Consider the following 17006-nt stretch of genomic DNA (forward strand, 5'->3'; position numbering starts at 1 on the left):
GGTGTGAGTCTCCTGCCAGCCACGAGCTGCAGCCCAGCATCACCCTGGCAAGCAACCCAAATATTTACCCTCCATTCATTCAACCCCTTGCACAAACACACCCACTGTTTTTAACCAAGTGCCTAAATAGGAGTCAACTTTACATGTTTGCACCTGAGAATTGTGTCAACAGCAGTTCAAAGGTGGTGAGATATGTGTGGCTTCAGAGTACAATGATGAGCAGTGGAACCCCTTTTTCCTTTCCTTTCCTTTCCCTTTTTCCTTTCCTTTCCCTTCCCTTTTTCCTTTCCCTTCCCTTTTTCCTTTCCCTTCCCTTCCCTTTTTCCTTTCCCTTCCCTTTTTCCTTTCCTTTCCCTTCCCTTTTTCCTTTCCCTTCCCTTTTTCCTTTCCTTTCCCTTCCCTTTTTCCTTTCCTTTCCCTTCCCTTTTTCCTTTCCCTTCCCTTTTTCCTTTCCCTTCCCTTTTTCCTTTCCCTTCCCTTTTTCCTTTCCCTTCCCTTTTTCCTTTCCTTTCCCTTCCCTTTTTCCTTTCCCTTCCCTTTTTCCTTTCCTTTCCCTTTTTCCTTTCCTTTCCTTCCCTTTTTCCTTTCCTTCCCTTTTTCCTTTCCTCTCCTCTTTCCTCTGCTGTTATGGATTGGAAACCTTGTCCTGCAGCTTGCACACTCCTCCTGTCACTGAGGGTTTGGTCCCAGAATGCCCAAATTTGCCTTTACACACATCAGAGACTCTGCCACACTTCACACCTGGCACAGATCTGGCAAAGATCTCACCCCAACAGCAATTCCAGCCTGGCACCAACAACTTTCCTGCCCTAGAAAGCCTCACACCTGTTCCAGGTTAACAATCCAAACAAACTCTTCTATACACTTCTGGAAGGGCTAAATCATCCCATTTTTATTTACAATTCACTCATTTCTCTCTTTTTAGAAAACATTTGCTTGTGCCATTGCTGCAGTGGCTGCCTGATAACTCCAGGTGGTCTAACTCCAGATTCGTTGTCCTGTGAGTCTCAAACCATGCAGAAAAACTGAAAAAAAAACCCCAACTTTGAACATATATTCTATGTTTCAGAATTCAAAGCCAAAATTATGAGAAGAATGTGAACTCTATCTGCATTCCCAGCACTGTCTGAGTATTATGAAAACTGATGGTAGCTCAACTTCTTGCTTTGGCCAAGAGCAGTTCCATAGGAAAGTTAAGGGCCAGTTAATTTTTCAATCCAGCTATGATTTTATTCCAGCTCTGCAGAAGCCCAAAGCAGCAGACATTGCCCAGCTGCAGCTCTGCCTCCCTCTCCCACAAGCAGCATTGGATGCAGGAGCATTTCCCTGCTGCTGGAGGGATCTTTGGGCTTTGCTCTCCCAGGATCTCAGCCACACAAGCATTGGGATATAACAGGAGTGATCCCAGCTGCCCCAGTTCATCCCCATCCAACCAATGCCCAGAGAGGCTGCCTGGAACAGGGGCTGGGCAGGGCTGAAGGATAAAATAGGGATTTATTAAAAGGCCTCACACCTTGGGCAGTGCAAGAGCCTGGCCGTGGTGATGCCTCAGGTTTGGCTTTTCCGTTTTCACATTCTGTGCTGCTTTAGTGTGTGGGGCTGGGCTCACATCAGGGGATGCTGAGCTCTGTGCACAGAGCAGGGACACAAAACAATTCCTGCTCCAGCTGGGCACCAAGGACAAATGATCCAAATCTCAGCCCCAGAGCACAAACCCCGTGGGCTGCAGAGAGAAAAACAAGCAGGGTGGGACTGCAGGGGCTGAAGCTGGAATGGGACAATGAACTGCAAGGTGCAAATGGAGCAGAACTGATCCCAGGGACAGAGCCCGTGCCCGGCCGTGCATTTTGGGGCCATTTTGGTTCATCTTGGGTGCAGCCCTGGCTGGGCTCTGGTGCTGCCCAAGGTGGATCCATGGAGGAGATGCTTTGAATAAATCCCTGCTTTATTCTGGAGCTCTGCCCAGCCTCTGCTCCGGGGCAGCCTGCACAAGGCACCAGCAGCACCCCAAGGATGGTGGGCATTGCCAACGGGGCTGTGCAACAGCAAAGCTGGGACTTGTTTATTCCATCATGGCTAAAACCTTGCAATGTTTTATTCACATATTCAACCATGGCCCTCTGGAGACAAAATCCCACCTGGTGAGGTCAATAAACACCTCTAGGTACTACCAAGCTGCTCCTGCTGGTGTTAAAGTCCAATTAACCCCTGTAGGTCCAGAGGCAATCCTGTGAGCACCACACTGCAGCACTTCTGGAAACATCAAGCATGAGAATTGTGCCCAGACCTTAAAAGCTCAGAAAAGAACAGGACTGAAGACATCACTCCTAATTAATTAAAGGAGCTGCTGCCATGGAAAGTGGCTTTAAGAGCTTACTACAACTCTTAACTACCTTTCCTGTAAAGAGCTTAGTACAGTAAATGTGAGTAAGCAAATATTAAAAATAGCTAAGCTGTGCCACTCTTGCTCAATGGCTTTTAGCAGCGACTCAGACAGGGGTGACTCATCCCAAGGCTGACCCCAAATCCCTCCTGCCCTATCTCTGTCCCAGTCTGGCTCCAGCAGCTCCTGCTCCACACCCTGGACTCCACTGGCCACTCTGAGGAGCTCCAGGACAGAAGGGGCCATGGAAACACCACGAAAAATTCACCAGGATGTGCTGCTCCTTCTTTCAGCCTTCAGGGATCACTTTGGAAAAGATCATTCATGGGCTTCTGCTTCTGAAATCCAGTATTAAAGAGGACTAGAATTAGGGGTTGTCACGCTAAAATCGATCTCCAGAAGTTTAACAGCAACTCCCAAACATTTGGCTTCAGAAAATAATTTCTGACCCTCTCCCCCTTAACTGCAGCCACCCTGAGCTACTGAGTTGCTCTTTAAAACATTGAATTCCTGAGTTGCACTATAAAACACTGAATTCCTGAGTTGCACTATAAAACACTGAATTCCTGAGTTGCTCTCTAACACATTGAATTCCTGAGTTGCTCTCTAACACATTGAATTCCTGAGTTGCTCTCTAAAACACTGAATTCCTGAGTTGCCCTCTAAAACACTGAATTCCTGAGTTGCCCTCTAAAACACTGAATTACTGAGTTGCCCTAAAACACTGAATTCCTGAGTTGCCCTCCAAAACACTGAATTACTGAGTTGCCCTATAAGACACTGAATTACTGAGTTGCCCTCTAAAACACTGAATTCCTGAGTTGCCCTCTAAAACACTGAATTCCTGAGTTGCCTCTAAAACACTGAATTACTGAGTTGCTCTCTAAAACACTGAATTCCTGAGTTGCCTCTAAAACACTGAATTACTGAGTTGCCCTCTAGAACACTGAATTACTGAGTTGCTCTCTAAAACACTGAATTCCTGAGTTGCTCTCTAAAACACTGAATTCCTGAGTTGCTCTCTAGAACACTGAATTCCTGAGTTGCTCTCTAGAACACTGAATTCCTGAGTTGCTCTCTAGAACACTGAATTACTGAGTTGCTCTCTAAAACACTGAGCTGCCCTCCAGACCATGCCCAGAAATCCCAAAGCTGTCATCACAGACTTTTTGAATGCAGGATCTCTGCCCTTTATTGTTTGAACCCCACAAAAATCAGAAAAACCCCTCTCTGTCTTATTTACAGGAACTGATGGTCACATACAGGGAATTTCCACACAGCCAAGTTGGTAATTTTTATACTTTGACTGTACATTTACCATGAAAACAGAGAACAGAAAAGCCTTTTAAAATCTTCATGACAGATGTAAAGTTTAATCAAGATTAATTAAGCTAATCAGCTATCAGTGACATACAGACACTAGAAGTGGCAATATGTGATCATGTATATTTTATGTACACAAGTAGGTCTCCAGAATTATTTATGTGCTTAAGAATTGTATGAACCAAAGTCTTTGCCAGAATTGCAGTGATATTGAGCCAATAATTAAATTTAATTTAATAAATTAAATGAGTCATGCCTTAAAAGAGATCACAAAGAAGTGGCAAAGGGAAGAAGAGGGGGCAGGGGCAGCAAAGCAGAGAGGTAATGCTGTAATCATGGAATTAATCCTCACATAAACCCCTCAGAATTTACCTCAAGATTTCATTGCATCTTCCCCTCAATGCCAAAATAACAAGTTTGTTTTGAGGCTGAGTGGCCTTTTTTGGACATCAAGGGAAAAAAATACAAGAGGCAAAATCCTAAAACCTTTAGGAAAAAATCTTCCTATCTTCTGGAAGCTGCTGAGTATTAGACTTGCACTCCTCTATCAGGTACCTATGAATGAATTATTAATCTTTTCTCCCATTCTCCCCATTCTCTGTACCAGCCATTAAAAAATAGCATTTTCTGCTCTTTTTTTTCCAGAAAAAGCAGAACATCACTAATTTGGGTGAAGCTGTCACCTTAACTCAGACAAAAGAGAGGATAGATAAACGTTAAGCCCAGACTAATTCACTTATAAACTCTTAAAAGCCATTTGCCTTTGTCCAAACTAACAAAACCCAGCAGCAACAAAGTCCCAGCTCAAACTGTCAAGTCACAAAAACAGGAACTGGGGTTTTGTGTTTCCCCTTTTGAACTTGATACCAGAACTAACAAAACATTTTGTGCCTCACACACCATGAGACACGAAATTTTCTGAATTTTTTTTTTTCTTTTTTTGGAGGGGGAAGGGTAAATTTAGAATTCATTATTTGCTGCAAAAACTTGGGGTTAATTTTAACTGAGCTGTGAGTGTAGCTTCACACCCCCTCTGGATTTATTTTTTTTTTTAATATTCCTACAAATGAGAAAAGAGAGGAGTGAACACAGCTGGAAAAGAAGAGTTCCAAGGGAAATTTGTGAATCCCTCAGCCAGGAAATTTGGAGAGATGGAGGAAAAGGGAAATAAAAAAAAAAAAAGATGAGAGAGACAAGTCTGAGGAACTTTAAATCACAAACCACTTCTCTCCCCTTTCTTATCCACTGTGGTGAAACTGGCTGGTTTACAGTCACAATCCCAAAGCTGGGATTTCCAACCCAAAATCTATGGAAAAAGAACTTTTGTGAAGCATCTGGACATTTCCTGCTTGGCCCCAAAGCTGCAAGTACAGTGCAGCTATTCTGGCAATGAATATTTAACTGCAGTGGGCAGCACTTCCTCCAAATTCCACTGTGGGAAGCAAATCCCCCTGCAAAGCACGTGGAATCCTGGAGAAAATAAAATAAAAATATATCTAGAAAAGTATTTATAATAATAAAAATCCTGGAGAAATAAAAGCAGAAGGTGCCCTGTGCATGCACCAAACTGAGGACACCACAGCCCAAGCTTTCAGCTCTAAATTCTCTTCTCCATAAAGAACTTCCTTTTTCTGGCCTTAAAAACAACGCAGAAATTGAAATGTAAGGAATCTGAACAACAAAACCTTCAATTTCTTCTTGCTCTTGGTTCGTCCCTTACAAAAATGAGCAACCTCACATCAGGCATTTCCATAATTGACAGAAACCTCTGGATTTTGGGAGGTTCAAAAACCACTGTAATTCCCAGAGCGTTGTTATCCCATGAAAGCTGGCTCAAAATGCATCAGCACATGAAAAAAAAAATCAAAATCCAAATGCTTGAATAGCTTCAGAATTCAAAGACCTAAGAGAATATTTTAGTACACATTAAATAAATATTAGGGACATGAAGCAGATCTCTGTGTTGAAAAGTTAATCACAGACTTAAGACAAAAACTAAGACAAAACTCACAGAAATTAAGTTTAGAATAAAATATCTGTAATTTCTGCAGTAACTTGGATGTATCAACCCCCCAGCGCTTTTCTTAAGCAATCTGAGAATTTCCATATGCACCTCCCAGAGGGCAAATACCTGAATTTCAAATCAAAATATTGCCCTGGGTGTCACAACCAGGGCCACAACCTGGCTGCAACCATTTCTGCCTTGGTATTTATGTCACAAAGTCAAATTGGTTCATTTCTCAAGTGGGAATGCACATAAATTGAATTTAACCAGCAATAAAAAGCCAATGTTTATTTTTATGTAGGTGACTTTTGTGCAGACACAGTAGTTATCTTTATATAAAAGATTATTTGCAATTAAAAACTGCCTGCTGCATCTCTGCACACAACTCCAGACACATCTTTCCATGTAAATAGAAAAAAAAAAGGAGTAATTTTCCTCATTCTTATAGGAAAAATACTCAATAAATCCATCAGTGCACAGTCTATTTTTGTCCCCCTTCAGTGCTCACTGTACAATTAATATCTGACATTTTAGTGGAACAAGACATGCAGAAAACATTCTCAGGGGCAAATTCACCTGTATTTAAAGGAAAAAACCATAATCTTGTTCTACAAAATAGCATGAGGGGAATTCCATTGCCAAGAGAGAGAAATTTGCATGGCACTATTTCCTCATCAATCAGAGCAAGGAAAACTAATTCCACGCAGAACACTCGCTCTGTACATTTTTATTTTCATTATATTCAAAGCCTTGATTTATTAAGTGCTAAACCCTCCAGAAATACCATCCCACTTCTTATTTTTGTCTCAAGAAGTCCAGAGCTAATGGATGGTGACCAGAAGTCAGTGAAATCAGGGCAAAGGGCTTCGTTTAGGCTGCTTTAAGCTCTGCTCTCTGCCAGTCCTCATCACATGCTTGGCCTGGAACCATGGAATGGTTTGGGTTGGGAAGGACCCATCTCATTCCAGGGGCACTTTCCCCAAGTGAAAAATGCCTTTGATAAAAGCTCTGGAAAAGGCACCCTGCCATTTCAGCTGGGAGCAATGGCAGCTTAATTGAGAATTACAGAAGCCAAAGCCACAGTTTTAAAATCTTGCAAATTCTTTGCTGTTTACTGTAACAAACAGATGGGGCAAGGGAAGAATTACAGATATTCCAGCAACAGCCATTCCTTGCTGGTTATCAATAGGACTGAAACACACACATTTCATCTGGCAATAAATCCAATTTTAAGTTTAAAATGGATGTCTGAGGTCTCAATTGTATTAAAAATCTTTTATTACTACAGTGCTGCATGAAAGATGTTCCAGCCTCTTAAAGAGAGGACTGGTGTACAAAGAATTTCTTTTCTTAAGCATAAGATGACATTCTTTCTTATTAAAAGCACATCCTGATCACATCACCATTTTTCTCTTCCTAAAACCAAGCCTTTGACTGAGAACAAGACCAAGCTACAAAATGAAAGAGGAAATAACACCACTATTGCATAATTAATTGTTCTGACCCCCCCCTTACTCATGTTCACAGATAAAAACCCACCCTGGTTTATATTTTTAGGTCCCAGCTCCAGGAAACAATCAGGACCAAATGCAAATCAAAGCAGGAAAAGAAACCTGAGCTGGAAGCAGAAAATGCTGTGAGGCTCAGCAGGAAAACTCCAACCAGAGCCAACTCCACAGCACAGTTCTGAGCCACCCAAAAAGGAACTTTTCCCTCCTATCCCCATTTTCTAGCTCACCATTACTCTGGATGAGGCTGAGACTGACGGGGGGAAAAGGGAATTACCCAATTTTGGCCCATTTTATAATGGGATGCTCATGGAGCAGAGTCCTGGCCTAAACCCCATCCTGAAGAGTCAGAGTCTAAACTAAATCCTAAAATATTAACCTCTGCTACCACAGAGATATAACACACAGAGCTGCTCCTTAGGCCCTTGGCTGGGGCTTAACAAATGAAACATTTCTGTTTCAGGCTGGGCCCTCCCAGTGAGTACAGACACGCAGAGAAGTTTTACAGGACCATAAGTGTGTATTTGTTCAGAAGATTGGGATCATGATGTCAGTTTTCCCTGCTAATTACCCACTCCCAACTTTCCCTGTCTCTGGAACTGAGCAACAGCAGGTTTTAATAAAGAAATATCCTGAAACAGCCTGGGAAAGCTGCTCAATTCCACGAATTTAGAAAACTTCTAAACCATACTGAAGAGATCTTTTTTAAATTAAAGGATAACTTCGTGATTAGAACATCCCCTAAAGCATTTCTAAAATTGCTGTGGCTGTGAGCAGATGCACAAAGAGCCTGGTGAAGGTGTCAGTGCTTTATCAGTGGTGGTTATCAGCGTTTATTGGTGAGAAAGGAATTGTGCCAGGCAGCAGAGCAGGGATGGGACCTTCTGAGTGATGATGTGCACTTCTGCCAGCTGGCCTGCCCTAAATGCAGAACTGCTGCTCATTAAAGAGCTCCCAAAAGCTCAGCTGAAACAGGCAGGAAATCTCTCTCTGGGAAAAGTTGTGCTTTGAACAAAAACCTTTGCAATATCAGCAGAACTACCAGGAAGAGTGGTTTGCATCTCAGCTGTACTTCCAAGGCTGAACTGGCCACAAAACTTGGAGGAATCCAGTTTTTATGCAGTAATTGCAGTGATAGGCACTGTGAGTGCAAAGCTGAGCTTTTCCAGAGCCCAGGGGCCAGAGGGGAGCAGCAGAGTGGGCACACAAACAAGCACAGCAATTTCACTGCTAATTAAACTTCATCAAGCTGCTGAGTAACAAGGATTCAGCGGCCTGAACAAGTCCTGAGAAGTTTGTTCAGCAAAGCATGAAATAAAATCAAGGAGGGCTCATGTCAAGAGTAAAGGTGAGGCAGGATACAGATTTATAGGCTGGCAGGTTCTGTCTTGATCACATAAAATTAATATTTACGTAAAATTAACGTCACATAAAATATGAAATTAATGTGAATTTTATATTAATTTAGATGAATTTATCTAAAATTAATATACAATTCAGATTTAAAATATAAAAAATATAAATATATAAAATATTTTAGGTGGAAGGGGCTAACAGCAGGCCTGTTAGCTAAAGGAGCGAGAAGAAGCTGAGAAGCAGAAGAAACTGATAAGGAGCTCTCTCCAAGGCTGCAACCAAGGAGACCGAGAGAAGAAAGATAGAAGAACTTTGCAGCTGGATGAAGCATTTTTAGAAAGTTAATTAAGTCACTATAACTTCTCACCAATAGTATTATGTTGAATTATTGTGGCCAATAGTAAAGATAGAAGAAGCATAAACAATTAGGAAGTGTATAAAAATCAGCCATGTTCAATAACAAAGTGTTGCCAACTGAGACTGCTTGTGGTCTCTGCTTTATGTCGTGACCGCCTCGACAGCGACAATTTTATATTTAAAACATATAATTAAAATATACAATTTAAAATCACATAAAATTAATGTATAGAGAGAGAGTTGGTGGTTCTATAGGAAAGCTAAATGAGGCACAGACACAGTAGCAGGCCCAGGCTGTGGTGCAGGTGTGGGGAGAACAATTCCGTGAACAATTCAGTGCCTGATGGAGCTAAACTGCTCCACCTCAGCTCAGCTTGCTGTTCCTCACACAGGATTTTCCCAAGTTCCACAGAACTGAGGAGAAACCTCCTGAAACTCCAAGGATGCCTCAGAGCAGCTCTGCTGCCTCCACACACACCATGAGCCAAGGAAAATGTTGGGGTTTTGTGCTCACTTAATTCAAGAGCAAACTCCTAAAAGTGATTAAACCTGGAGGTGCTGCTGATGCCTTGTGCAGGCTGCCCTGGAGCAGAGGCTGGGCAGAGCTCCAGAATAAAGCAGGGATTCATTCAAAGCATCTCTCCATGGATCCACCTTGGGCAGCACCAGAGCCCAGCCAGGGCTGCACCCAAGATGAACCAAAATGGCCCCAAAATGCACGGCCGGGCACGGGCTCTGTCCCTGGGATCAGTTCTGCTCCATTTGCACCTTGCAGTTCATTGTCCCATTCCAGCTTTAGCCCCTGCAGTCCCACCCTGCTTGTTTTTCTCTCTCCAGCCCACGGGGTTTGTGCTCTGGGGCTGAGATTTGGATCATTTGTCCTTGGTGCCCAGCTGGAGCAGGAATTGTTTTGTCTCCCTGCTCTGTGCACAGAGCTCAGCATCCCCTGATGTGAGCCCAGCCCCACACACTAAAGCAGCACAGAATGGGAAAATAGAAAAGCCAAACCTGAGGCATCAGCAGCACACCCTTGAAGTGCAAGGTAAACACGCAGTCAATCCCCAGCACGGGTGAAGAGCTGATCACACAGCCCAGTTAATCTGATCAGCACCTCAGCTTTGAGGTGTTTAAGGCTGTGCTGGCACGGGCTGAACAGGATTTAAACGGTGCCTTTTTAAGCCAAGCCTGTTTGCTGATGTATCTTGGTCGTATATCTGGAGCCTGGCTGAGCTGTCAGTCACATGTGCAGGAAGCTGAAAGCGCTGTAAAGCCCACAGGGGTGTTGGTTTTTTTAACTTGGCAGAAGATAGCTGTTCTCTGGTTAAAATGCAGCTCTAAGCCAGCCATCCCTACTTGTCCTTTCATTTGACATCCAAATCAAACCCAGGCCCTCCTCTGTTAACCAAGCCCACAACTACAAGAGAGTTGTTCAAGGCCATGAATTCCTCCCATAACACATGTTGGTATAGAACAAGGCAAGTTGATTTTTTCCACTTGGTAAAACAAAGGTCTCCAGGGGAGAATTCCAGCTACAAAGCTCTGCCAGCGATTTGCATCTCCATGGGATGCATCCATCAGGGTTTGTTCTGTATCACCAAGAAACAACCCCGAAGTTCCCCTCAGGACAGTGAGCACAACTGGCGAGGAATTGCTATGATCCCACCAAAAATCGGGGATCACACAGGTTCCTTGTCTCTGACCAGAGTCCAAATGAGCTCTGGACTATTCCTTGTCTTTAGGGCCTGCAGTTATTAAGAGACTCCTACAAATCAACACCTAAGTCAAATAAAAGACACTTAAGCCAAGCCCTGAGGTTTCTAACAGAGAAGTTCCAAGGTTAAAACTCCATTTCAGAAGCACCTGGTGCCCGTTACAACCTGCAGAGCCCAAAGAGACTTTTCCACCAGCAACACTGGAAGGCAGCAAGGGCTGAGTCTGGAAATTGCAGCTGTTACTTCATTTCTAAAGTCAAATGCACCTTTCTCTTCCTTCAGCATTAAGGACGAGAAAGAAAGGTAGAAGAAAAAATATATAATTTAATATAAATGCAATACAAATCAAGAGCAGGAAAGGGCAAGAGGCAAAGTGAATTTGTAATCCTTTTTTTTTTTTTCAGAGGGAGGGTAATTCCTGTAGCACAGAGTGACAGAGCTGTGGAAGGTGACAACACAGGCTGACACAAAGGTGAGATACACACAGCTCAGGCTCCCTGACCTCTGGTGCTTTATGAACTTTTAAACTCTCAGCCTCAGCAATTTCAAAATTATTGGTGCCTGCTTTGCTGTACTTTGAGGAAAAGTGAAATACAGAAGTGTCCAGGAAGTGAAAGGTTATTTCTTGTGCATCCTCAGTAAACATGAAACACTGAGTGCACAAGAAAACATCACACAAAGTGACCTGCAAATGCCACCTTGCAGCTGGATCTTGGATTTTGAATTCAAAACCTCAGCACCAAGGGTGGCCACCCCTTTTTTCAGTGCAGGAGGCCACCAGCTTGAGGCAAGAGGTGAGAGTTTGAGATCCTGGGGAGAAAAAAAACAACCCATGCAAAACAGATTTAAATACAAAAGACTGAGCCTAATGCAGTACTTAAGGTGGTACCTTTAATACTTTTTTTTTCCCTTAAACATGTGATGCTTTACAACTAATTTATCTCCATGCTTTACAACTAATTTATCTCCATGAAAAGATAAAAATCAAACAGAACAACTCACACAAATATAAAAACACGCTTTGCATTTGTTATCACACTTCAGTGAAATCCAGAGGAGAGCAGAGCCAGGTATTTATGGATGGCAAGCACCAGGAAGTCGTTTAGACTGTCCAAGTGCCAAGGGTTTTGAGGCTTGTTTTGTTTATTGTATCTCTCCGTGCTGCTGGTGGCTCAAAATGAACATAAAAGTCACCTCTGCCAAATTGATTTCCTGAAAATCCAGGTCCATGCACAAACAAATCGTGTGTCCCCTCCTCCCTCCTGTCCCACTCATGGAATGAGCACTGTCTGCTCCATTTTCCTTATCTAAAAAAAAAGTGGAAGGTTTAGATCTGTCCTTTTCCTGACAAACAAGGTGTCAAGGGTTTTTCCCAGATTTCCTAAGCTGAACAACAATTTTTCCCTGTTCCAAATGGTATCAGTCAATATGAGCTCAGTGCCAGCTCCCAGCCAGGAAAATGAAGTGGTCTCCAAGATCTGAAGACCAACAAACTCACTTTGAGAGAATATGCACCACATTAAAGGGTTATTATTAAGAGTATCACTAATACAATTTAATATTCAATATCCTGCTAAACTCCAGCTGGGCCCCCTGATGAGCAAGACAAATTCCATTCAGTCTTGGAATAGCTGGAAGAGACAGGAAACACTCAAGGAACAACCTAAACAGCACTTGGAGTCCAAAACTGCTACAAGTTTGAACTATATTCATATTCTGGGGCTTCAACAAGCCAAAGCCCCTCTCAGATCCAATCTATAAACATGGGAGGAAGGTGCAAATTCCCTTTAGGAGTTTTCTCGTGGAAGGAGGAAGAGCAGTTGTCAGATTTTGTGTTCAATGAGAATTATGCTTTTGGGAACTGGGGCCAAACTCTTGACTCACAGTAAATCCCACACGCTTCAAAATCCAGAGAATATTGCATTAAACACTGGATTAATTCCCTTTATTAGCACAGCCTCCCTTATGCAGCAGACCTGCTTCAAAGGAGTAGCAGTAAAATCTATCAAAAAGCAAAACTACCAGATAAACGGATTTATGACAGCTGAGTTTCCCAAAGCCAATCCCCTTGTAAAGGCTCCTTCTTGCTATTTCCAGAAAACTGCAGCCAGATCCAAACAGGACCAACAGCAACACCAAACCATTTTAATTTCACAGTTTCCCTACTCTGCTTATTTCCACCTTACTCTGCAGCTTGATTCCTCCTCATATAAAACCTCCTTTTTTTTTCCTTCCACCAGGCTTTCACCACTACCTTTCTCCACAGTTCAGGATAATGCATAAACCCTCTGCTTTTCCCTCAACTTCCAGCTCTTTTCCTTTATTTCCTAAATTACCTTTTACAACCCAGAGGGAGGAGACGGAAACCTAAACTAAGTTAAACAGAATAATTTCATGTGCCAGCAGTTTCAAGGCATAATCACGATCACATCACATGCAGAGAGCCACGTTAATATCACTGCTCTCAAACCTCCCCCACTGTGCAAAAGGCATTATTGATTTGCAGAGTAACTGCTCCAGACTTTACTTTTCCATGTCGAGGCTGCTCTCCCAGTTTCCTGTAGCTCAGTTTTTCTGTCAGTTATGCAACTTACGTTACATTTATATAACTAGCTCAAAGAAAAAAAAAAAACCAACAACCAATAATTATTCCAGCCAGCAAAACTGTTGGCAGTTTTATAAAGCCCTTCAGCGTGAAGAAAATGGTCAGGGCATGTTCCTTAAAAATCCACCTGTCTGCAACAGGCCAGGACATTAAAACCACTAAATTATACTTCCTCCTCTCCGCTTTCAGTCACGAGAAACTTGCAGCCATTTTGCCCAAGTAAACCATCAGCAACTTCTTCCAGCAGTTTTCTGCACTGTTTCAGTTTTTTGGAAGGATCTATGTGAAATGAATCCTGGATGGGAGCCTCCAAGTGCTGCTAAAGAAATCAAATGAGAGAAAACCCCCCTTCATCTGTCACTTCAAGTCCTGCACAGAAGCTACAGCAAGAGATGGAAGTGGCAACTGAGCTGCCAAAAGCCCAAAATGCTGATTTTTTAAAGCTCCACTTTCCTTCTTGATGAGGCTGAAGCATTTCTGTCTCACCCTGCCAGCAAAACTGAGCTGCATCAGGCCATGAAAAATAAGCAGGCTCTCAGCATTAACTGCCTGAATTACGTGCTTGAACTGTAAAAGCCATTTTCTATCAATTTAGCAAGTGTTTGCCATCACCAATACCTGAAATCTAATTGCATATTAAGTGCTTCAAAGGTCTGGAGCAACTCTGAGTGTGTTTACAGGAATAATGCCTGAATTGCAAACTGTTAGCCAGGCTGAAAGAGAACAACGTGAATATTGCCAGTTTTTCACCCAGAAGAAAACACTTGATCATTTTTAATTGCTGTTGGACACCAGACAAACCAGGAACCGAGCCCCAACTCGGTGTTCTCTCCACCATCTGGCTTCTCAAGCTCCTTCCCGGGTCAGAAATCCTCCCAACAACCCTTTTCACACCTCGCTAAAAGCAGTCCTGAGGGTTTGCTTTTATGTGTGAAAGCTTTGGCCCCTCCAAACAATGCAAACACCTTCGTCTGTAAGGAATCAGAGCAGCTCGGTCGGCTGCAATGGACACCCAACACAAGGATTACCCATCTGGCTGCTGGATTTTGGAGCTCCCTTCCTCATTTGGAGCCTCTTCCTCAAGCCAGATCAGGCACCAGAAGGCGCCAAGGAAAGTTCACTTGAAGAAAAAGGTGTTTCACCTCCAAATCCAGGGAGCAGGGGGAAAAGGGTGAAGCTGGCAGGATGCTACCTGTGAAAATAGATTTTTTTTCCACTCCACACAAAAAAAGGGAAGCTGATTTCTCTGAATTCTGTCTTTATTTGCAAGACTACACCACGACAGAAATGTCCATCTAAACTTCTTGAATTTATACCACTTATAAGAACACTGCCTTACTTCCAGCCCCGAAGAGGTCAGGCAAAAGAATAAAACTAACTTGAAATTGCAGACTCTGTTTGACTGAGGGAAAAATGAGTTTTAAGGGAATATTGATTTTACCTCCTGAATGACTGCTCGGGTGCACTTCAGCTTTTTGCTTTGCAGCTGATACATGCTGGCTTTTCAAAGTTTTTCCATTAAATATTCCTGATTTTTTTTTAAACTAAAATAATTGAACAGACAGAAACAGCTCAACATTTACAGAAGCTACCTCTCAAAAAAAAGGCCACTTTGCAATTAAATCTGAACTAACTGTGCAGTGCACTGCCCTCCAGGAATTCACAAGCTTAAAAATCGTTGCTGTTTTGTGTTTATATTCTGTAATATATTCTAAGTTTAAACCCACTCCCCGTGGCTTTTTCCAAGCTTTTCACATCACCCTTCCCAAAGGGCAGAGACACACTGTGCCACCAGGCCTTGGGACAGCTTGCAGACACTGTGACACTTAGATCAGTAACATATTTAACAACTGAATCACCAACAATGCACTGACAAAAACGTTTGTAGCATCTGCCTGCGATGACAAACGTGAACATCGCAAGCCTGGCAGGTTTGTCGGCTCAGCCAGAGCTGGCCCCGCATTTCAAGCACCTGTCTTGCTATCACCTAACACAGACCCAGATCAAGGTGCAATTTCCTGTGTGTTTTAAAAACAAGTGCCAGGAGGAAATGCCTCCCAGTCCCCTTATAAGGGCAAAACTGAACTTAATAGCGAGCTGCAGCACCCGAATAAAGCAGCACCCAAGTACATCCACTCTGCTCGGGAATAAAAGTGCAGGAATCTTCCCCAAGCAAAGTTGGGTTCATGGGAGTTCAGTTTAAACACTGACACGACTTGGAGTTATTTCTATCTGCCTTCCCAAATAAATGAATCACAAAAAAAAAAATCCCGAAGTTTTCTTGCCTTTAGCATTTTAGACATGCCTCAAATTATTACTTCCCATTGCTAATCCCTTGGAACAGACAGTGCATCCTCCTCAGCACAGTGTCTGTTTAAACAGAGCTGGATCCATCCTCTCCTGCCTCACGGAGCCACTGCTGAGCTGTCTTTCTACCCTCAATCTGCATTATTAGCAGCAGCCTTGATGTGCTTCAGATTTGTCCTGGTTCTCCTCATACATGGGTTTTTAAAACCCCAATTCAACACGGTTATAGAACCATAGATTGGCTTGGGTTAAAGAGACCTTAAAGATCGATTTAGTTCCGACTCGCAGCCATTATCCCGCACAGCAATTACTTTGTCACACACACACAGAGCAGAATTATGGTTTAGGCATCTGCAGAAGGTGCACAATCGGCACAACTCGCCAGGGTCCCTGCTCCTCATTCCTGCGTGTCCTTTGGGGTGATGGATACCCAGCCACGGCTGGCACCTACCTCCCGTGAGGGAAGGGGCACAGAGGGGTGGAAGATGTCCCCAAGTGTCCCTGTGTACAGAACAGCTGCCAGACCGACAGCCGACACCATCAGCTGCCCGGCAGTGGAAGGCAGGGATGTCCCCGGCACAGAGAGCTCACGGTCCGCGTTCACCCGGGGCTCCGGGGGCTTCTAACTCCCCCAAACCCACCGGCGGCCACAACCGGAGCCGTTTCACTGCTGTTCCCCCGGGCCCGAAATGCGGCTCTGACAGCCCTGCCCGCACAGCCCCGCACCCCTGCCTGAGGGGCACGGGGGGCACCTCCATCGGCTCGCTCTGGGACCGGGGGAACGCGGAGGCTCCGCTCGCTCTGGGACCGGGGGAACGCGGCGGTTCCTCACGGGCACCGGCCCCTCTGGGCTCAGGGCCCGCAGCCGCTCCGCACCCCGGGCGCGCCCGCCGCGCTGAGTCCGTGACGCGGCCGCCGGGAGAAGCCCACGCCGCCCCCGCTCCGCTCCCCGGGAAAGGCGCCCGCCGCCCGCTTCGCCCTCCCCGGTCCCCCCCAGGCCGGCCCGGGGCCGCGGCAGCCCCGGCCGGCCCCACTCACCGCTGCCGTGGCGGGGCGGCGCCCTGCGGGGCGGCCCAGGGTGCTCGGCGCAGGCGGGCCGAGCCGAGCCGGGCGGGCGGTGCGGTGCGGTGCGGTGCGGGCAGCCCGGGCCGGGAGCGGCTCAGCCCGGGGACGGCCCGCGGCGCTCGGCGACGGAGAGCGGAGGGCGGCGGTCCCGGCACGGCGGAGGCGCACGGAGCATGCGCGGGCCGGGCCCGCCCCGGGGAGGTGCCTGGGCCCGGCTGAGGCGCCGCGGGACGGAGCGGAGCGGGCCGGGGCGGGAACGCTCCGTGTGTGGGAGCGGCCCCTGTGTGGGAAGAGCCTTTGTGAGGGAGCGGTCCCTGTGTGGGTACGGCCCGTGTGGGAACGGCCCCTTCCAGCCCGAGCCGTGCCAGCGTTCTGTGGTTACCGC

The 17006-nt window shown here is 45.0% G+C and overlaps 1 protein-coding gene across 1 annotated transcript in view; it reads right to left on the minus strand.

The window, feature by feature from the left end:
• Positions 1–16690, minus strand: part of JAK1 (Janus kinase 1) — a 53878-nt gene extending 37188 nt beyond the window's left edge. Inside the window, exon 1 of the mRNA XM_036387674.2 lies at positions 16595–16690. The gene's annotated coding sequence lies outside the window, so the exon portion shown is untranslated. The remainder of the gene's footprint in view (positions 1–16594) is intronic.
• Between the last annotated feature and the right edge of the window lie 316 nt (positions 16691–17006).

The sequence above is a fragment of the Molothrus ater genome, chromosome 9 (genome assembly GCF_012460135.2).
Source record: "Molothrus ater isolate BHLD 08-10-18 breed brown headed cowbird chromosome 9, BPBGC_Mater_1.1, whole genome shotgun sequence".
Taxonomy (NCBI): Eukaryota; Metazoa; Chordata; class Aves; order Passeriformes; family Icteridae; genus Molothrus; species Molothrus ater.